This window comes from Lissotriton helveticus, chromosome 10 (genome assembly GCF_964261635.1).
Source record: "Lissotriton helveticus chromosome 10, aLisHel1.1, whole genome shotgun sequence".
Classification (NCBI taxonomy): Eukaryota; Metazoa; Chordata; class Amphibia; order Caudata; family Salamandridae; genus Lissotriton; species Lissotriton helveticus.
In genome coordinates this window covers 702,660,534-702,683,049 of record NC_136071.1, presented here as the reverse complement: position 1 = coordinate 702,683,049, position 22,516 = coordinate 702,660,534, and positions in this window count along the sequence as shown.

Below are 22,516 nucleotides of genomic sequence, written 5' to 3'. Positions count from 1 at the left end.
ATTCTCGGGGTGTGGATCCAAGAATTTATTACTTTGAGCTGGGCCGCCCAGTAATACAGCTGGATGTTCGGTAGTGCTATTCCCCCTTCATACCAGCTTCTGACCAGCTTGTCGTATGCTATACGCGCCGGGCCAGTGTCCCAGAGCAAGGTGGAGACCAGCGCTTCGATCTGCTTGAAGTATCGCGGCGGTACTAGGTGCGGGGTATTTTCGAGGACATAGAGGAGCCTTGGGAGTGCCATCATTTTGTATAGTGCTGCCCTGCCCAGTAGGGTCAGGGGCAGTGCCGCCCAGTGTTTAACATCGGCTCGCAGGCGTTCGATAGGTGGTTTTAAGTTACAAGCGAAAAAGTTCGCCTCCTCTCTCGTGATGACAATACCTAGGTATTTGAATGAGACTGTTGCTGCAATCAGAGGACAGTCATCCTGCAACCTTGGTGCCGGGCCTTTTAATGTATACACGACCGATTTTGACCAGTTTAGGGTGTAGCCCGACGAGTGCCCGTGGGCGTTACAGAGTTCTAGCAGGGCGGGGACCCCGTCGTCAGGTGCAGTCATGTAGATGAGCATGTCGTCGGCGTATAGTGAGATTTTGTCCTCCCATCCTTCCTCCCATTTAATGCCCGCAAATAAGGGTGTGGTCCTAATCTGAATGGCCAGGGGCTCCAGCACTAGCGCAAAGAGCAAGGGGGATAAGGGGCAACCCTGTCTAGTTCCCCTACCTAATTGGAACCTCGGCGATATGTGGCCATTTGCCACTACTTGCGCGACTGGCTTCGTATAGAGCAGTCTCACCCATGCAATATATTTCGGCCCAAATCCCATACGTTCGAGTACCATGAAGAGATATTCCCATTCAACGAGGTCGAACGCCATCTTAGCGTCTAGGGAAAGAATTACAGCCCGCTCTGCGAGTAGGTGCGCACGGGCCATTACACTATGCACTCTCCGTAGATTCAGCGCTGTACTCCGGTGAGGCATAAAGCCTGACTGGTCAGGGTGGATCAATGTACTGAGGTGTGGCATTAAGCGGTTGGCCAGAAGCTTAGCCAGTATCTTGGCCTCGATATTGAGCAATGATATCGGGCGATACGAGGTACATTCAGTCGGAGGTTTCCCTGGTTTGGGTATCGCCACAATCGTGGCCGTGCGTTGATCCAGTGGCAATTCTGCTTTGTCCCTGCTTTCCAAATACATGGCCAGCAGTGGGGTACTGAGTTCTGGAGCCATGGATTTGTACCATTCCACGGGTATTCCATTTGGACCCAGGGCTTTTCCAGACTGTAATGCCTGGATTGCTAGCTGTATTTCCTCTATCGTTGGGTCTACCTCTAGGGCTTCCATATCCGCCTGCGTGATGCAGGGGACGGCTATGTCTGCTAGCGTCGCTGCTGCCATATGTCGTGTGACAACCCTGTCTGGGGTGTATATTTTCTGATAGTGCTGCGCCAGGGCATGAACTATGTCTTCAGGGTGCGTCAAGGTCTGGCCGTCCTCCGTGCGCAATCTCTGAATACCTTTCATTCCACCTCCCCTCCTATCTAACCATGCCAGCATTTTCCCCGCTTTGTCCCCCACATCGTATATTTTGTGTGCTGTGTTTGCGATGTACCATTTCTCTGTCGTTGTAAGGTGAGCCTGGTATTGCTGTTGCCGAATCATGAGGGTGTGTGTCGTGGATGGGGAGGGGTTTGCCATGTGTGCAGTGTTGGCTTTGCTGAGTGCCAGTTCTAATGCTGTGAGTTCCTTCCGGGAGTCCCGCTTGTGCCCCGTTATGGCTGCAATGGCCGCCCCCCGGAGGACTGTTTTGTACGCTTCCCACAATATTGACGGGGACGCTACCGTCCCTGTGTTCTCATCAAAATACTGTGTCGTGGCCAATGCAAGTTTCTTCCGAATCTTCGGGAGTTTTAAAAAGTTAGGGTAAATCGGGTAGATCCTAGCACCTTTTTTCCCCCCGGTGGTAAGAGACAGAGCAATCGGAGAGTGGTCAGAGACGCCCCTGGGCAGGATGTCAACTGCTTCTACCATTCCCAGCCCCAACCCCAGGGCCAGAAAGTAGTCTATACGGGACAGGCTATTATGTACCGCTGAGTAGTAAGTGTACTGGCTATCCTTGGTATGCAGATGTCGCCAGATATCTACCAGGCCCAGGGCTTCCACAAAATCTGAGAGTGATGCGCTTCCCCGTGGCCGGGTCCTAGAGGGAAAGGTGTCCATAAGTGGATCCATAATGGCATTGAAGTCCCCCCCGATAATCGTGTCCCCTTCAGGGAGGTTGAGGAGAAATTTGCTTAGGGCCGGCAGGGCCACGGATTGCAACGCTGGGGGGATGTATACTGATACTATAGTAAGAGATCTGCCCTCCCACTGGCCATGCAATGCCGCAAAGCGGCCTTGGTCATCCGCCTCGCGATGTGTTATGATAAAGGGAGATGTTTTTTTACCAGTATTCCCGTCCCCCTGGAGCCGGTGGTGAATTCTGCATGGATCGCCATTGTGTAGCCGCGCCTATCGAGTGCCTTGCAGGTGGACCCCGCGAGATGAGTTTCTTGCAATAGGACCAGGTCTGGGCTCTGTCGCTTTATGGCTTGCAGTACCAAGCCTCTTTTTATTTTGTCTCCCAGGCCCCTGACATTCCAGGTGAGCATCCGTAATGGGGAAACCCCCATCGTCGTTACAGGGGAGCCCTCAGCGGGCAAGTCATGAAGCGGCCTGGCCATTGAGTTGACGCGGGAGTGTCGCATGTAGTGTGCCCATAGGGCAGGCACAAGTATTGTTTCGCGCCACACTATGTAGGAAGCTGGCGACATTCGAGGTGGTAGAAAAGTGTGCACGCTGAGTGATGACAACTAACAAGAACATGAAATCTAACAAAACTTTAACAGTCCCATCCCCCCTCCCTGCTACCCTGCTCCACGGACAGACCCCCGCCCGTTTCCCCAACTTTGCAGAGTGCTTCAGTCCTTCCCCAACCATCTTACTTGCTCGTGGGGTCGGTGAGTCTCCCACGGGCACTGCCTGTGCCCACCCTACTCAGCCACGCCAGGCCCAAGGCTCTCCGCGGCACACTCAGTCCCAAATGAGTTCAGTCCGGATTCAGACCGGTGCCAATTGTCCAGAGTCCAGCGGGTCTCTTTCAAGATCTGATTCCGTTTCTTCCGCTCCCTCCTGACGGGGCGATTGAGAGACCTGGTTGTTCATCGAGTCACCGGCACGTTGCGACGGCCGGTCCCGCTGTGAGCGGTGTCGCCGTCCCGCTGGCCTCCAGCCCTCCAGCCATTCCTGCGCCACCTCCGGCGTGTCAAAAAACCATGTCTTTCCCTCGGCCACAATTCGTAATTTAGCTGGAAATAGCATGGAGTACGGCAATTCTCTATCTCGTAGCGCCTTTTTCACCTCCGTGAACGATTTACGACGCCTGGCCACCTCCGCTGTGTAGTCCGGGAAGAAAGCTAAAGTTGCATTTTGGATCTTCACGGGTGGTGAGGTTCGCGCCGCCTGCAGGATCGCGTCCCTGTCACGGAAGTTAAAAAGCCTCGCCAGCACCGGCCTCGGCGCCGCGCCCGTCTTGGGCGGACCTCCCGGAACTCTGTGCGCCCTCTCTACCGAGAAGAAGTGGGACAGGCCTTTGGGCTGCAGTTTGTTCTTTATAAGATCCTCCACGTAGAGGTCCATGGCCCCTTTTCCTTCCGTTTCTGGAATTCCAAGGATGCGCACGTTGTTGCGCCGCGAGCGCCCTTCTTGGTCGTCCAGCTTATCGTGCAGGAGCTTGGTGACTTTCTGCATGCGCTCCATAGCCACTTGCAGGTCCGACGTGTCTTCCACGAGCGATTTCGTGACCACCTCCACCTGCGACACCCGTTCCGCCATTTTGTGAAAGTCTGCCCGCAATAGCGAGACCTCGGAGGAGATGGCGCCCACTGTTGTTTTAACCTCTGAGAGGGTTCTCATAATGTCTTCCAGCGTGATTTTTTTGGTTCCTTCAGCGTCATGGGCGTTACCCGTGGAGTTGCGCCCCGTACTGTGTGGCTGATTTTGCTGTCCATAGGCAAATTTGTCCAGCTTGGCCTGCGTGGACCCGCTTCTAGTTCCTTTTCCCGCCATGATTCTGGGGCTCGCGGAATCTGTAGCCTTGTCCCAGGGAGTCGCGAACAGCGCTCCGACCTGTCGCGCAGTTCCTAGTTACCAACCAGGGAGCAGTAGGCCGGCACTCGTTAGTGGAGTATATCGTTCCCCACCTCTAGTCTATAAGCCTGACCTGCCGTGGTAGTGCTGTCGGGCAGAGCCTGCGGTCACTGCGCGTGCTTCTGTGCGCTGCACCATGGGTCGCGTCTCGTGGTTTGCGTGTTATGCCCCTCAATAGACCCCGCTCGCGCAGGGACAGTCTCGGTGGCCCCCAGGTGGGCTCCCTTGGGCAGGACCTCCTCGCGTCTGTATTCCTGATGGCAGAGGGCCCGGTTCTCGGCGGCCACACCCCCGCCTATGGGCCAGGCAGGCAACAGGCTCTCCCGCCTGGTAGATAGGATCCGTGTCCCCCCCTGCACCTGGTTGCAGCGTCTGGGATAGTATGCGGGCCCCGAGCCTCCTCTGTGGGTCCCCGTGTGCTTCACCACCTGCACTATGTGTCCTCGTCCCCCGGGGGCACCTATGCTCCTTACTGTTGATCGGGGCCGCCGCCGCCGACACCTTGATCCTGCGGGCCGCCGAGGCGCGAAGGTCTCCGTCGCTGTCTCGTGCCACACGCCAGGCCTCCCGGGGGGGGGGGGGAAGGTGAGGATTCGGCGCGCTCCAGGCTCCGCTGCTGTTGCCGGCCCTGCCCAGGTGACGTGCCGATGCCTGTGTGGACTTCGTGGGGTTCTGCCACCAGTCTACAGCCCTTGGTGATGTTCCGTTTTTCGGGGCAGGGGCCGGGACGTGTCCGCCCCCTCCAGGCCGTCTCGGTCTCACTTCCGCCGGGCCAGCGCACCACGCAAGGCCGGTGCTGTCCCTCCGCCGTGAGGCCCAGAAATAGTCGCGCGGAGTGTGGCAGGCTCCGGTCTTCCGATTCACTGGAAAGTTGGACCGGTGACACCGCTTCGTGTCCGGACCTGATCGCCGCCGCTTCAGGCGAGCAAGATAGCGGATAACTGTGTCGGATTTATGAAAAGGCCACAGTGCCTGCAGGAGCTCTCACGTTAGGCTGCCTCCATGCTTGGCTGCTAGCCACGCCCCCCCCTTCGAGGATTTTTGAAAACTTTCCTTTGCTCAGTTTAGCTAGCATAGAAAGGTATAAAAAGTCATGCCCATAGGGATGGGCTGGCTGCTGCTTTCTGACTTTCCGATGAGGGTGAAGTGCTGCTGGACTTTGCGTGGAGCACGTAAGAATCCTCAAAGAACTTTACTATATTTTCCATTTATTTAGCTTAGCTAGGGACTTAGGCTTTAGAAATGCTAAACTGCTAATATCTTACTTAAACTTTGAATTTCTTACTTAAACTGTAATTTTCTTATGAAACCTATCAAACATGCTTACTTTAATGCTAATAAAAATGCATTTATAAAATTTCATTTTGAAATACCATAATTTAGTAAATAAAATCTTACTTTTGACAAACAAGCTGGTCTTGGTTATTCAGAAGTGCAGGTTACTATTAGCTAGATTCCATCGCCAATGGTGGTCGTTTAAATGGTTAGGATTTATTCTAATGACAATATTCTTTCCACAGATGTATAAAATTGTATATAGTTTGTAGATAATGTGTATATAGATTTAATCTGACCACCTGATTCAGTAGGCCCAAATATGTCATGTTTATAAATGGGTCCATAAGTTAGTGTAGAATTTTGTTTATAGGTTATGAAGTTGGGTAGCATTGTTTATGATATATTTTCTATAGGCCGCTGGATCAATTCTCTGGTAGCAGAAATTGATGGTTGCTAAGGGTAACCAAGGTAATATGTTGGTTGCTAAGGGTTACTAAAGTGTTATGGTATGGAAATAGGATCGATGTTTTAACACATGTTGAGTTTGTTTTTCGTGCTATCTGTAAGCTATACCGGTATAGATTGTGTGGCGAGAAATTAGTCACGCAAGTCATCTGTTCTGTTTGCAGTGATATCGCCGAGTATCACAAGAGGTACCGCCGTGTACCATAGTGTTGTCGCCGAGCAGCACAGTGTTAGGGCTAGGTCTGAATCTTGTAAAGTGAGGGTTTTCTAAGAAATTAGAGCAGCATGAGAATAGGGACAAAGCGCCTTCCATAAAACTCACTGTGATAAGAGTATTAGTTATATTCGAGCTTGAGTGAAGGGTAGGATAGCGTCGGTGCATGATTATCTATAAACAGGTTAGAGTCCTGTAGGGGTACATGTTTTATATCTATAAACAGGTTAGAGTCCTGTACGGATAACGTCGTTATTTTGCTAACGGTGCATGATTTCTATAAACAGGTGAGAGTCCTGTACGGATTTCATGTGTGTTTGAAATTAGGGAATTTTCCGTGTGAAAGTGCGAATTTGATTTGTAATTTATGTTCAAGTGGAACTCTTAGAACTGTCACTTCGCGGTGCATTCAGAGGAAAACGAGTTCATAATTTTACGTGTTAGAAGGGTGGGGTAAGAGTTACTCTACTGACGATTGAAAATTATCCTTAGTGTGAATAGCGCCGACTATTCCGAAGTGTGGATACTCGAATGTATGTAAACTATCCTAAATAGTGAAACGAACAGATGAGTCCTTATTGTCATTGTTAAAGAATTAATTTACACTGAAAAGTGCCCTTAAAATGGCGCTGTGAAGAGATTTTGTGAAGGAGGGGTAAGCACTAGGAGTGAGAAGCGAGAAACCGCAGCTGCTGTGTACGTCACAGAGCCGCGCTGGGATTGGGTAACCTACGTCACAAGCTATACTCTAATTGGCTCTTGAGTCTCTGACGACCTGTAAGCTGATTGGGCCTTCAGAAAAACTCCATTTTTATTCGTTGAGCAGGAAACTGACGTAGCTCAACTGGCATTGGCTTGTTGGTGTGTTTCGCGCACGGATTGGTTGCTTTGCGGAACATCCCGGAAATATTTAACGAACGATTTTACGAATTAAATTTAACTTTTAAAAATGAGTTATCATTTTAAACATGTTGAGAAAAAGCCAACATTATTTCAGAAACTTAAAAACTTATTCTCACCTGACAAGAAAATCGAAACGCGAGGTGGTAAATTACTTCATAAGTATAAAACACCTGCAGCGTACATGGAAGGTGAATATGGATATCATACCGTGTTATGGTTTGATAGCTGGAAACGCTATACAAAGAACGACGGTGTTTTAACTTGGCCTGATGATGGTTCATTTAACGTAAAAGTCTTGAGAAATTTACGAGAAAAAATGAATGCTCTTATTCCAAAACCGAGACCAACTCAATTTGAAGCTTTAGTTGAGTGGGAAGATGAGATGTATCAGTTACAAAGAGAAGCTAGTGGAATCAAAAGACCTACTAAAACTCCACCTTGGAGAAGAGAAACTCATGAAGACAGATTGCGGATGTGGAGGCAGGGAAACATGAGTGAAGGATTGTATTTAATTCAGGAAATGGTCATGGGTACTCCTGCTGGGAAATCTATAGAAAGCGAATCTGAAGATGCAGTTATGGAAGAAATATACACTACAGCTAGAAAGAATCAACCTTTGAGACCTCCTAGATCATGGTCTACTCCGGTGGTTTCTACTGAAACTTCACCGAGTGCACCTCCAATTAGTGAAGCTCCAAAACTTTATCCAAATAATTGTGAAATTATTGAAACTCCAAGAAGACCAGAATTTGATAATGTTCGAAATGAAGGTAGACATTTTGCAATGACTCCAAGAGCAAGGGAAGCTCCAAAAGATTATGCAAGAGAAACAAGAAATGTTGAGGCTGTTGATTCTGCTGAATATTTTAAATCTAAAGAAGAATTAATTAAACGAATGACAAAAAGCATGGAAGCTGTGACAGTTCCAGTAACGATTGGTCCTGTTCAGCCTGTATTTGATCAAAGAGAATCAAACAAAACAGGGTTAACTATTCCTTTAAATGCAGAAATTCAAAAAGCTGCTGAAAAATTTTACTCAGACATATCCGAAATAAACTCTTCGAAATCGAGAATGCCAGACTTAACTTTTAATGAAGATTTATCTCCAAAAACACCAATGGGTGCTATTTCAGATGTAGGGAGTCCTGAAGTTAGGGTAACTACTCCAAAACTTGATGTGGCTAAATTAAAAGCAAATATCGAAGAATTAATAATTGGAACAATTGGTCCAGATAGTTTAAACTATTATCGAGATGATGAACTACTGTTCATTTGTAAAAGTATTCAGTGGAAAACTAAAAATAAATATGATCAATTAGAAGATTTAGCAGCCGAACTTGAAATCGATGTGAGTAAACAAAAGAATTTTGCAAAACATTACAGACTAGACTTTTCAGAAAGTGACATCGAGAGTTTGAACTCAATGGGAAGAATAGTGCATATAAAAGATTAAATTGTTTACATCAAAAAGCTGGGAGAACTCAATAAATGGAGAGTAAAATGGACGAAAAAGAAGGAAGATGAAAGATTGGAAAAATTGTCAAAACAATTTCCAATGAGAGAGATTGCAGGTGGAGGATATGTTCATGTCCCTTGGTCGAGACAGGACATACTGCTATTCACAAATGACTTTCCAAAATTGAGGGAGAAACCGGTAGAGTGGTATAGACAAGTGGATAGATTTATCAAAGTGTCAAAAGTTCTGTGGATTGATTTAGATGGATTTTTCGACATTGTCGTACCATCAGATCTTTGGACAGAATGTAAAATATCAATAAGTTGGCCAAAAACAGAACCTGAACGAATCAAAGAAACAGGTGCCCCAAATCCTCTTGTAATGGATTTTTACGAAAAAGTGATCGTTTGGATGAAAAACAAAATTCCACCCAAAGAAGTTGATTGGGTTAAAATAGAAAGGACAAATCAGGAAACAAAAGAATCAGTTCATTCCTTTTATGAGAGGTTACTGTTAATTTTTAAACAATACAGTGGCTATGAAAAATTAGATGAAAAGGACATGAGTCATTTTATTTATAGATTCGTTTATGGACTAAAACCTGAAATTGCAGATATGATTAGGAATAGCATTGTAGGATGGCAATCACTTTCTGTGGACGATATTCTAAGAAAAGCTAAATATTGCAGTGATGAGTTAGAAGTAAGACAAAAGAAGCTCAAGGAGAAAGCCATGTGGGCTCAGGTAAAGGTAGCTGAGCAACAAATTGCCAGCATGGGTAATAAGAACACAAATTTTGTTCAAACTGGAAATACGAACCAGATACAAGGAAAGCTTAAAAATAATATTTTTCCAAGAAAATTTAGCCCAAAGATCGAGGAGTTGAAACAAAGATTACCTTGTTTTAATTGTGGCGAAATTGGACATTGGAGAGACGAGTGTCCTAAACCTCCTAGAAACTTAAAGAATCCCTTATTAAATCCACAGATGCAGAATGGTGTTGACCTGCAGCAACAGCTACAGATGCAACAGGGATTAAACGAGTTAAACATTCAGCGACAGCAACAACAACAGGTGAATAACTGCCAGGATCAATTGCCACAACCACCATTTCCAAATTGTGGGGGAGTTCAAAAATATAATCCAAACGTGGGATTTCAGGGAAATGAGCAGGTAATAAGACCACAAAAACAGCAAAAACAACAAAGAGTGCAAATGCAAAATGCTTCACAACAATTTTTGTTAACAGAAAGCCAAGACAGTGATTCTGATGATTATTGCTGACGGTGCCCGAGAGAGGAGGAAGAGTGTGTTGTTGGAGCCACTCTTGAGGTTGACCAGTCCGGTCCATTTGTAAATGGGAAAGTTAACGATGTAGACATCACTTTTCTAGTGGACACTGGTGCTACCCGTTCTACTGTTAGATCAGTGGAAATTGAAAACCTACCTCTCTCTGGGGATACCATCCAAGTTGTTGGAGTAAGCAATCAACAAATTAAAACTGATTTAACTGATCCAGTTCCAGTTGAAATTGGAAATTATAGAGACAAACACAGATTTGTGGTTTGTAATAGTAGTCCAGTAAATTTACTAGGCAGAGATATTCTGTGTAAAATGAATTGCAGAATATATTGTTCTCCTGATGGAGTTGAGTTACAAACAATAGAGGAAGATGGTTTGTACAGAATGACAATGATGATGATGGAAGCAGAAGAAACAAAATTGTTTCCTGCATTTGAAGAAAAAGATTTGCCTGAAGAGCTCAAAGAAACAGTGAAATCTGATATATGGGATTTTACTGGAAACGAGATGGGTCTGATGAAAAACGTAGATCCAGTAAAAATTACATTGAAACACGGAATAGAATTTCCTAACATTCCACAGTATAAAATGAAAGCAGAAACAATCGAAGGTATTACACCTATAATTGAAAAATTAATCAAACAAGGTGTATTAAAAGAAATGGAGAGTAGTCCTTGTAATTCACCAATTATGGGAGTTAAAAAGTCTAATGGAACATTTAGAATCGTACAAGATTTGAGAAAGATTAATCAAATAGTTGTTCCATGTTGTCCTGTGGTTCCAAATCCAGCAGTAATTCTGTACCAGATTCCACATGATGCTGAATGGTATACTGTCATTGATCTTTGCAATGCATTCTTTACTGTTCCCTTGCATCCAGACAGTTATGAAATCTTTGCTTTCAGATTCCAAGGTAAGACCCTCGGATGGTCAAGAATCCCACAGGGCTATACAGAAAGTCCTTCAATCTTTAACGAGTTGTTAAAAAGATCTTTGGAAAACTTGGACTTACCAGGTAGGTCTACGTTAGTGCAGTATATTGACGACTTGTTGATAGCTGCAAAGACAAGAGAAAATTGTGTGACAGACACAATAATACTGTTAAATCGCCTTGCAGAAGAGGGACATAAAGTGTCTCCAGCAAAATTACAATTTTGCAAACAAGAAGTAAAATATCTTGGTCACAGAATAGCAAAGGGAAAAAGACAAGTAACAATTGAGAGAATAAAAATGATACAAGCAATGTTACCTCCAAGAACACAGAGACAGGTCAGAATGTTCTTAGGAATGGTTGGTTACTGTCGACAATGGATAAGTGGATTCTCAGTAATTGCAAAACCACTACAAAGACTGACAAAATCAGATGTAAAAGATCCAATTATTCTCAATGATGCTGAGATGGAATCTTTTGAGAACCTGAAAAAGAGCTTATGCCAAGCTCCTGCTTTAGGTATGCCGAATTATGAGAAAGATTTTGAACTGTATTGCAGTGAGAGAGAAGGATGTGCATTGTCTGTATTGATTCAGAGACATGGGAATTTAAAGAAGCCTATTGCATACTTCTCTGCAGTTCTTGATCCCATTGCAAAAGCATTACCAGGCTGCTTGAAAGCAGTTGCAGCTACAAGTGTTAGTCTTGAGCAAAGTGAAGGAATCATTATGGGATTTCCTGTGAAAGTTTTTGTGCCTCATTCAGTCGAAATATTGCTGACAAGAGGTAAAACTCAGCATCTGACAAGTAGCAGATTGACAAAGTATGAGAAAATCATACTAGGAGCAGATAATGTTTCAATTTCAAGATGTTTGAATCTGAACCCTTCTACATTACTGCCTGATTCTGAGATCATTGATAACATCGAAACAGAACATGAATGTTTAGATGTTATGGAATTCTGCACGAAACCAAGACATGTATCAAAGATAGACCCCTACCTGAATCAGATTTTGTCTACTTTGTGGATGGCTCTTGTTTAAGATCAGAAGGAGGTGTCTTGAAAGCCTCATATTCAGTCTGTACAGTTAAAGAGGTTGAAGAAGCATCATGTCTTGAAGGAGTTCGATCAGCACAAGTGGCTGAATTGATTGCTTTAATTCGTGCTTGTGAAGTATCAAAGGATATAAGAGTTACCATCATTACTGATAGTCAGTATGGGTATGGAGTTGTACATGATTATGGACAACTCTGGTCTCAGAGAGGATATATGACATCAGCAGGATCTCCGATTAAAAATGCAGTTTTCATAAGGAGATTAATTGAAGCAATACAATTGGCGAAAGAAATCGCAATTGTCAAGTGTGCAGCGCACACTAAAGGAGTCGATTATATCTCAAAAGGCAATGCATTTGCAGATGAAACGGCAAAATACTGCGCAAGAAAGGGTTATTATTACAATCGGGAAAGGAGCAAAGAAACTGATTCAAATTCATTAATGCTAACAACAGTTGTAGAAACATGGAATGAGATTAGAGAATTACAAAATGAAGCAGATAATGAGGAAAAAGATCTGTGGTTAAGATCAGATTGTAGACCACGTGAAGAAGATGGAGTGTGGGTTTACAAAGATGGCAGAATAGTCTTACCAAATTGTTTAATTGCAGATATGGCCAGATTATACCATGGACCAGCACATCTTGGAAGAGATTCTATGATTAGACTTTTCAGAGAAACTTGGTTCAATACTAAATTCAGAACAATTGCAGAATCTTTTTGTCAAAGGTGTTTGTCTTGCCAACAAATGAATCCAAACAGAAAATCATTGGTGGGGACAGGAATAATTGGTCGAGAGGGTGGTCCTTTTACCAGGTTACAGATGGATTTCATTGAAATGCCCTTACACAATTGCTTAAAGTATGTTCTTGTAATCGTTTGTTTATTTTCAAGATGGGTAGAAGCATTTCCTACAAGACATTGTGATTCAATTACAGTAGCGAAACTACTGCTCAGAGAAATTATCCCAAGGTACGGTTTTCCAGTCACTATTGAGAGTGATGGAGGAAGCCATTTCGATAACAAACTGATGAAGTTAATTTGTGAAGCTTTGAGCATTGAGCAGAAAATACACTGTGCATACAGACCAGAGGCATCAGGGGTAGTTGAACAGATTAATGGAACAATTAAAAACAGAATTGGAAAAATGTGTCTTGAAACAGGTGTAAAGTGGACAGATGCTCTTCCACTTGTTTTGATGTCATTAAGAAGTACACCAGATAAAAAGACAGGTTTGAGTCCTCATGAAATTTTAATGGGAAGAGTTATGAAACAAGCTTTTGTACCTGTAGGTAAACTGTTGAGCATAAATGACAGTGCTATTTTGGATTACTGTAAAAGGTTATCTGATATAGTGACTTCTGTGTCTAATCAGGTGGGAACTGAAGCACAATCAAATGAGAAAGTTTTGACACATGACCTGAGACCTGGTGACTGGGTCAGAACAAAAGTACATCGGAGAAGAAATTGTCTGGCTCCTAGATGGCAGAAGCCTAGGCAAATAATTTTGATCACTACTAATGCTGTAAAATGCAAAGGATTGAAACGTTGGATTCATCCTAGTCATACTATTCCAGTACCGACTCCTGAAAGTTCTGATGTTGAAAGTGATACTACAGATGATTCTGATTCTGAAGCAGAAGGTGAAATAAATCCAGATCTTGAAGATCGACAAGAAGGTCGACATCTGGAACCTGTATCTGTGAATGAAAATTCAACAAGAAAAGACTTGGAAATTATTGAAATCGATTCTGAAGGTGAAGAGAATCTGTTAAAAGGAAAGATAACTGAAGATTCAGTTATTACTATTGAAGACAGAGAAGCGAAACAAAAAGAAGTTTCAGACCAGGAGAGTATCGAAAAGCAGAGAACAAGCTCTGAAGTAAGGAACAGAAATCCAAAGTCTGGGAAGTTGGAGGTAATTGAAGAAGAGGAAGAAGACGAATTACCAAGTACCAGTATTGGAAATCAAAGAAGTGTTCCTGAAGGAGTAAAACTGCCAAATAGAGAAGTTCCTGAGTCAATTGAAATTTCAGACAACGAATCTGAAGAAAGTGACGTGGATGGTGCAAGTGAAAACAGAAAGAAAAGGGCTTGGAAGTCAGAATCAAATGCTTCTGAACCAAAGAAGAAATACGTGAGAAAAACAGACTACTGGCCTGGTGGAAGATTGAGAGTCAGGTTAATCAAGAAACCTAAAGAGCAAGTCGAAGAAATCAGTAGTCAAAAGAGTCCTGGAAAGGAAGTGGGAGTTGGAAGGAAAATTGAAGTGGTGTCGAGAAAAGGAAAAAGAATAGTGAGACCAAACCAGAAATACAAGTCTCCTGAGTGGACTTATTTAGTAATTCCACCCGTTATTGACATTTATGGTAGTAGTGAAGAAGAAAACGAAATAGAAGAAATTAGTGACAATGATTGAAGTACAGAAATTTTAATTTGGCAAAAGGCTGAAGAAATTTTGTTAGCTGACATAAGGTCGAAGAAAAACTGTTTAGTTGAAGAAATCTTATGTATGACATAAGGTCGAAGAAAACTTGTATAGGGTTTTAAAAATAAAATTATTTTAAAAGGGGGGTATAAATAGTTTAAGTCAATTTTAAAATTAATTTTCTTTTTAATTTTGTGGCAAAACTAAAACTAACCAAAAATGCCTTATGTTAAGGAGAGCACTTCAAAGTGTTCTGTTTTTAAGAGATGCTGTAAGATGACTCTGGTGTGTCTGCTCATTTTAATTCTGCTCTGGTTAGTTTTAGCTGTGATCATCCCATTAGAGATGAATAGAGAATTACACAAAGTTAACATGACAAGCAAAGCTTTAGTTAGTCAAACTAAACATAGTGCATCTGCTAAAGTTATTGATCATCAACCTAACTTTCATCAAGATAAATCTATTAGTGATTTTTCAAGTAATACATTCACAAAACTTTTGAGTGAATATGTCAAGGTAATGGATGCTAAAGACTGCTATGTCTGCGTCAAGTTACCTGCTTCTGTTTCTGAGGGAGTGACATACAATATGCTTCCTCTCACATATGGTGTAACATGTAGTGTGTTAACTAGCTTATTTTATCAAACTGGACGCTTAGAATATTACTATTCAGATTTTGACGAGATTTTTGCAAATATAAAGATTGATGGTGCTTTAAATAAGCACAAGAAAGCAAAACAAATGAGAGAATTTTTCCTTGTTACTAACGAACTCACTTATGAGTATGCTTACAAGAATAATCTAACATGCAAATTGAGTGCTGAGGGAAAGACATTTTTGAATATGGTTGAAGAGAGAAGAGCAATTTACAAAAGAAATGAATTAGTCAAGCAGACTAAGTCTAAATTCTGGCAAAAAGAGGATGAGAAATTAAATGGCAAAATGCTTGAAAATGTTGCAATTCACATAGATAAACCAGTTAGTGGAAAGCTTTGCATTAGAAGAGATAATACACTTTTTGATAATTATTTTGTAGGTGCAAGTAACTGTGAAGATACTTATCAGATTTTGGGAGGTTGGGGATTCAAAGGTGGAAAAGATCCAATCTTCCCTGGGATTTATTTTGTTTGTGGTGACAAAGCCTACTACAACCTTCCAGACCATTGGTATGGAACTTGTTATGTGGGAATTGTTTTTCCTAAAGTGTTTCATGTTGATAGAGATTCAGAAGGATTGTTCAAAATTCATAATTATGTAAATAGAGTCAAAAGAGAAACTTTTACAGAAGTTCTGGGAGATATTTTTCAAGCAGTGATACCTTTTGTTGGTATAACCCTAAATGCAGGGAGAATTAGAAAATTGTCCACAATTGTTGACAGATTGTCAACAGATACTGCTGATGGATTCCAATTAGTGAATGTTGAAGTAGTTGCAATCAGATCTATGGTGATTCAAGATCGTCTTGCTTTAGACATACTCCTAGCAAAAGAGGGAGGAGTCTGTGGCATTTTACATGTACAACATTGTTGCACATATATACCTGATGAAAGTAAGAATATAGAGATGTACATTAAAAACATCACACAAATGCATTCAGAGATAATTCCTTTAGAAGAAGATGATTTTACAGGGAAACTTTCAAAAAGGTTCCAAGCAATTAAAAATTGGTTTCATGATATTGGTAGTTCAATTCTTGGCAAGATTTTGGCACCTTTGATTATAATAGTATTCATTTTTATTTTGACAAAAATAGGTTGTTTGTTGCATAAGAGAAAGAAGCAGTTGAAAGAAAAGAAAAGAATCTATAAACTTAGAAAAGAAGAAGAAAGGGAGATTGAATTACAGGAGTTACATAGAGAGCGTTATGCTAATTCCAAAGATTATGCAGAAACAGACTTTTAGGATTACTGATACAAATGAATTTGAATCGATTTCTCGGAAATCTAAATTACCAAAATTTTGGGTGTTGGTGTGGTGATTTGTTAATCACCAGATGAGGGAGTTGATGGAGCGAGATAGAAAATAAAATTTTGTTTAAACTCGCAAAGTCACATTTCCATAACATGAATAATAATATTAATGATTTGTGATGTATTGTATTAATACAACCTAGATTAAACCTTACACATGGGGGGGACTAACATGTGTGCTCATAAACGTGCATATATGTTGCATCTTTTTGTTCGTGCAAAATAATAAAAATAATTTGTCGTTTTCGTTTTTGTCATTACTAACTGCAGCAAACTTAAAGAAGCATGTGCTTATTTTGCTTTTCCTTGTCTATGTGATGTCATTTCTACTATTCTAGGTGCATATAAGTCTCATGGATTAATGAAGACTGGTAGATATAAACGCTGCTTTATTTGTTTGCATTTTGCTAGGTAACATTAGTTTAATCGGGAGGGTTAATTAATTAGTAAACCTAGGGTGGATACAGAAACAACATTATTTCTTTAATTAATACTTTTCTTGTTTTTGTTTATTACTAGAAAGCATAAGTTGACTGCTTTTGGGCCTAGTTTACTCGAGTTTGCTAAAAGCTGAATTTTACTTCTGCACAAGTCACGAGAAGCCCATTCTGAAAAAAGTGTTCGTCAAAGCTGCATTCACAAAGCAAAAACTGATGTGCTGTCATCATTCTGTCGGACGTGGCCAAGGTCGAATATGTGATAAAGGACAATTTTGTCAGCTCTAACTTGGCACCCGCGGAAACGAAATGAACACTGTGAGAATATTGATTTACAATTGTTGCAAACCAAGGAAGCTCCTGGTTGCATTCGAAAAAGACAATGGTCTTTAAGAAACGTGACCTAATGGAACTTTTGAAAAATGGGTGACATGTCACTTGTCACTCTCAGCCAATGGGACTTCGAGGATTTTTGAAAACTTTCCTTTGCTCAGTTTAGCTAGCATAGAAAGGTATAAAAAGTCATGCCCATAGGGATGGGCTGGCTGCTGCTTTCTGACTTTCCGATGAGGGTGAAGTGCTGCTGGACTTTGCGTGGAGCACGTAAGAATCCTCAAAGAACTTTACTATATTTTCCATTTATTTAGCTTAGCTAGGGACTTAGGCTTTAGAAATGCTAAACTGCTAATATCTTACTTAAACTTTGAATTTCTTACTTAAACTGTAATTTTCTTATGAAACCTATAAAACATGCTTACTTTAATGCTAATAAAAATGCATTTATAAAATTTCATTTTGAAATACCATAATTTAGTAAATAAAATCTTACTTTTGACAAACAAGCTGGTCTTGGTTATTCAGAAGTGCAGGTTACTATTAGCTAGATTCCATCGCCAATGGTGGTCGTTTAAATGGTTAGGATTTATTCTAATGACAATATTCTTTCCACAGATGTATAAAATTGTATATAGTTTGTAGATAATGTGTATATAGATTTAATCTGACCACCTGATTCAGTAGGCCCAAATATGTCATGTTTATAAATGGGTCCATAAGTTAGTGTAGAATTTTGTTTATAGGTTATGAAGTTGGGTAGCATTGTTTATGATATATTTTCTATAGGCCGCTGGATCACTAGATGAAGGAGGGGAACCACCTAGCCTTTATTAGTGTAGTGGGGGCTGCAGGGAGTGCAACAGGCAGAGAGCAACATTAAAAAAAACCAGAAAGTCTCCTAGGTCATCAAATTTATGATCCAAGAAGAGCTTACCATGTTTTTAAAGCACTCCTAGCTGGAGCTCTATACTGGAGTACAGAGCTTCCTTGTGCTTCATCCTAATACTGCATTTTGTAGCCTGACAACTCTTAAAATTGACTCATAAACATGTTGACTATTTGTTAAATAAAAATGATTGAAAGTTTTAAGACAATCTCTTTTATTAAACACTAGCAGCCCGTCCCGACGTTGTCCGGGGCAGAAGGGGGCTGGGGGCAGCACCGCTGCAGGAGACGCTCAGCAGAGTGGCCAGTAGCGGGAACAGCAGGAGTGTCGAGTCGGTGTCTGTTTTCCTTAGGGAACCCTTTGCGTAGCGTCGTGAAGGCTGTGACGTATGTAATAGCAATAGGCGGGCCATGAATGTAGCGTTCCTACGTAACGCGCCTTGTTGATGGAAGCCGCGCCGTTGATGGAAGCCACGCCCCTTATAAGGCATAGTTACAGAACTGATGCGGCGAGTGTGTCTGCCTGAAGTGAATACACATCAACTTCTACATTCATGGCATATGTGAACGTTTTTTCCGTCTACTTACACATGGCGACATCCCTCAAACCCCCGCCCACGCTGTTTATGTCACCTCCCTCAGTAAGTTATACCCGCCCACGCCCACGCTCTTTATGTGCCCACTGTCACTATCGCTTACTTCTATAGATGCTTCAATGTTGCAGCGAGTTTCTGTCTTCATGCAGCGAGTTTCTGTGTTACTGAACTCGCGGTGTTTTGTGTGTGTCTGCTGCGCTTTGTGTGCCTGAAGCTCGCAGCCCCCTGGAAGCGAGTGACGTTGTATGGGCCATGCCCCTCTGCCAATGTTGCTGCCCACAGGTTAAGTTTGACACGCCCATGCTACTCCCTAACAGCAGAAGAACGCCCACAAGGAACTACTTTACCCCGAATATTGTTTTCACTTTGCAATGTATATGTTGCCCAAATGTATAGCCTATGTCCATCTCCTGGACCTTCCCTTTCCAACGCTGTATTGGGTGTTGTGATTGGTGGTGTACTTTTCGAGTTTACCTGGCTCAAAGGACACAGTTCTCTCTTTATAATAGTAGTATAGATTGTACTGTGTGATATAATAAAACATAACATTCAGTTGTAAATATTGGTGATTTTTTGACGAATAAAATCGATATGCTTTCCTTATGTTGACATGTTGACCCCCTTCCTAGAGCCAATAATTGAGTGCTAAGACTAACAACACACTCAAGGAAAGAACAAATGATACTAGGACCCAAGGAGAAAACTCAGAAAGACCTCAGGGAATTAATAACCCAGCCTCAAATACGACTGACAATGCTATCAAGACTGTTAATACCAGGGAGAAACTTATAGACTCCGGGGGAGCTGAGCAATCCAAGCGTGAATCTGCCCAAACAATAGAACTAGGAGTTAAACAACAGGATGCAGTGAAACCCTGGAATATCTTCTATCAAACATCAACCCTTACGTTAGAAGCCCTTCATTACCAATCACACAAAATGGACATACAAATTGAACTTTTAAAAATGATGGCAAACAATGTGGCGGGAATTGACAACAAACTGGCCCAATTAAATGATCTGATAATCAGAGCACAAAGAGAAAATGAAAAACAACCTCTGACTGCATTTATGTGCCTATCATGGACAAGCTAACAGCCCTACCTGCAGTACTAACAAGCATAATAGAAGACGCTAAAAGAAACATCCAACACAGCAAGGATAATTCTAAAACGAACATCGCTAGTATGAAGGGAATGGAAATAACTACACCTGGGGTTGGTCTGGACAACCCAAAACTCAAAGAACCCCAACAGTTAATAGGATAACCCGGCGAAATAGTTAGTCTACCAATCCCCCAGGCAAAGGATCCATTGGAAAACAAAACTATGCCTGAAACTATGTGTAAAGTCTCCAAAAATGACCAAAATCACAGCAATACTGAGTCAGATGGTTTCTCTACGATGTCAAAACGCCAAAAGAAAAAACTCCGTAAAGCAAGAAAAAATGAGAAACCGAAGCTGAATATCACAAGTAACCTAGCTGAGGATCACCCACTACCTACCTCAGGATTTAAAAAGAAAGATGAAAACAACTTCTTCCCTATTTTCGGAAGAAAACCATTAAATGACCCAATTTTAATAAAATCTGATAAAATAAATGAACCACAAATTCCGGTATGGGAAGATACCAGAGTACTGGAAGTGCAAGTAATGAATAGTATGCCAGAGAGTCTGCAAATAGTACCTAACCGAGATGGAAATCAAATTAAAAAAGAAAGAGAGCTAATTACTTACAATTCTGACAAAACGAATGGAATAATGATTCCCCACCTCAAGGCTGACACGAAGGAAGATACAAAAAAAGACAGCGTCCTTATAGTGCGGAGGGCAGAAAGCTGCCCTGAAATAATACCTGAACGGGACCATTTGCAGATTAAAAGTAGGGATGGAAATAAAACAATCAGCTACACAACTAAACAAACTGAGAAAAACGAGGTCGCTATTCGACACAGTCCTAAAACTAGTGAGAAACCTAAATTTACACCAGAATTCCGTTCTAGAGGTAGACACGACATTCTTAATCGAGGGAATTTACTTCGACTTTTTAAATTCATACCCTCACTGAATAACATTGTAAGTGAGGACATTATATCTGTACAATTTATGGAGGATGAACAGAGTACCCAGACTCTAACCTTAATCTCAATAACATCATTATCCATAGCTGAACAGATAATGAAGGAGCAAATGACATTCAAAACCTGGGGCAAAACACTTACCAAACAAATCCCAGAGGTTTACCCTACCCCTTTTATAGAAGTTGAATCATCACTGAAACAAAAAATGATAGGGACAAAGATTGTATCAGTCTTAAAAAATGCACTTGGTAGATCACCAGTAAAAAATGTGTGTCCCACACCGCAAAACGCGGTAGAAAGAAATCTAGAAATAAATGAAAAATGGATCAACATGGCACTCCATAGTAACCAGACACAATGATATGGTAGTCCATTACAAATAGGAGCTAATAGCAAAAACAAAGAAACAATAAGACTATGTTCATGGAACATTAATGGTTTGAGGGGGAAAATTCACAATGCACATATAGACATTATAGTGGGAAACCCAGACATCGTAGTGTTGCAGGAAACATGGGAACTTAATCCATTTATGCTACACGGTTATGACGGTTACTATGAAAACGCAAAGAAAGAGCAAAGGTTCGGGCGAGCCAGTGGGGGGCAGGCAATATTAATTTCTAATGCGTTGCACATCGATCATGAGCAAGTGGAGATAGATGATCCGAACATTCTGATGGTTAAACTTAGCTACAAAATAAACAATCAAAATCCTAGAACACTATATTTTATTACTGTTTACATACTGCCCACTAACAAGTGTAGGGAGATAATATGTGGAATCCTGAACAATGTACTAATTGATAAAACGCTTGAGGATCCAATAGCAGATTTTCTGATTACCGGGGATTTCAACCTTAATCTAATGTCATCACACTTAAGAGATGAAACCATACAACTTCAAAACCACCAATGGTTAATACCTGAGCAGGATCTAGGGATTGATAATAACTACAACAAAAATAAAACGGGACAGAAAATCCTAAAGGATATGGAAGCAATGGGTCTTCGAATACTTAATGGTAGAGTAAAAACGGATGTTCCACCAAGATACAGTTACTTCAGGCACAAGGCAAACTCCAGGATTGACTACACTATGACAACATTATATATGTTCCATAACATCACCTCATACCAACTAATGAAAGTAAACGAAAGTGATCATGCCCAGCAGTCAATACTAATGGATATTGGAATAACTATGAAAAAGACTTACCAGATGGTCCAAGGGCATTTTGGTACTATTAATTATAAAAAACTGATCTGGAACATTGGTAACAAAGATGTTATGAATGATCAAGTGGAAAAGATCTTGGTAAAATGCCTGAAAGACACTGAATCAAAAACAGCAATTGAACAATGGGAAAATCTGACTTGGATGTTGACTAAAACAGAAGGGCAAACAAAAATAAATAAGTTTAAATATGTGAATGAACCTAAAAAGGAAAACGAAGCTAATTTAAACCTGCCGCATACAATAAGGTTACTGAAAAAAGAACGAAATAGGATTATCAGACTAAGGAAGAAACCGGAGGTAAAAGCGGAAAACCTTGGAAAACTAAAGTTATTAAATCAGAATTTGAAAAAATTATTATGGGGTGAGAAAAACAAAGCGAAACAAGCTATTTGGGCAAAAATATTCCATGCCAGTAACTAGAAGAATTCAAGAGACTTCTGGTACATTATCAATGGTCTTGCTAGACCCAACAAGCAAGCAGTCTCATCACCTTTAACTGAGCAAGAATGGGACAAGTTCCTGAGGAGACATGTGAATCAAGACTCTCTACACACAACTTCACTGGAAATTCAACAGGGGCGTAAATCCGAATATGAAAATGACATTACTTATCAAGATAGTGATACGGATATGCAATTTCCCATAGAAAAAGAAGAGATAATTAAACTTATAAAACATCAGAAGAACGGTGCTCTGGGACCAAATGGGATTCCGTTTGCGCTCTTGAAAGAAAATCCAGAATTATGGGCAACAATC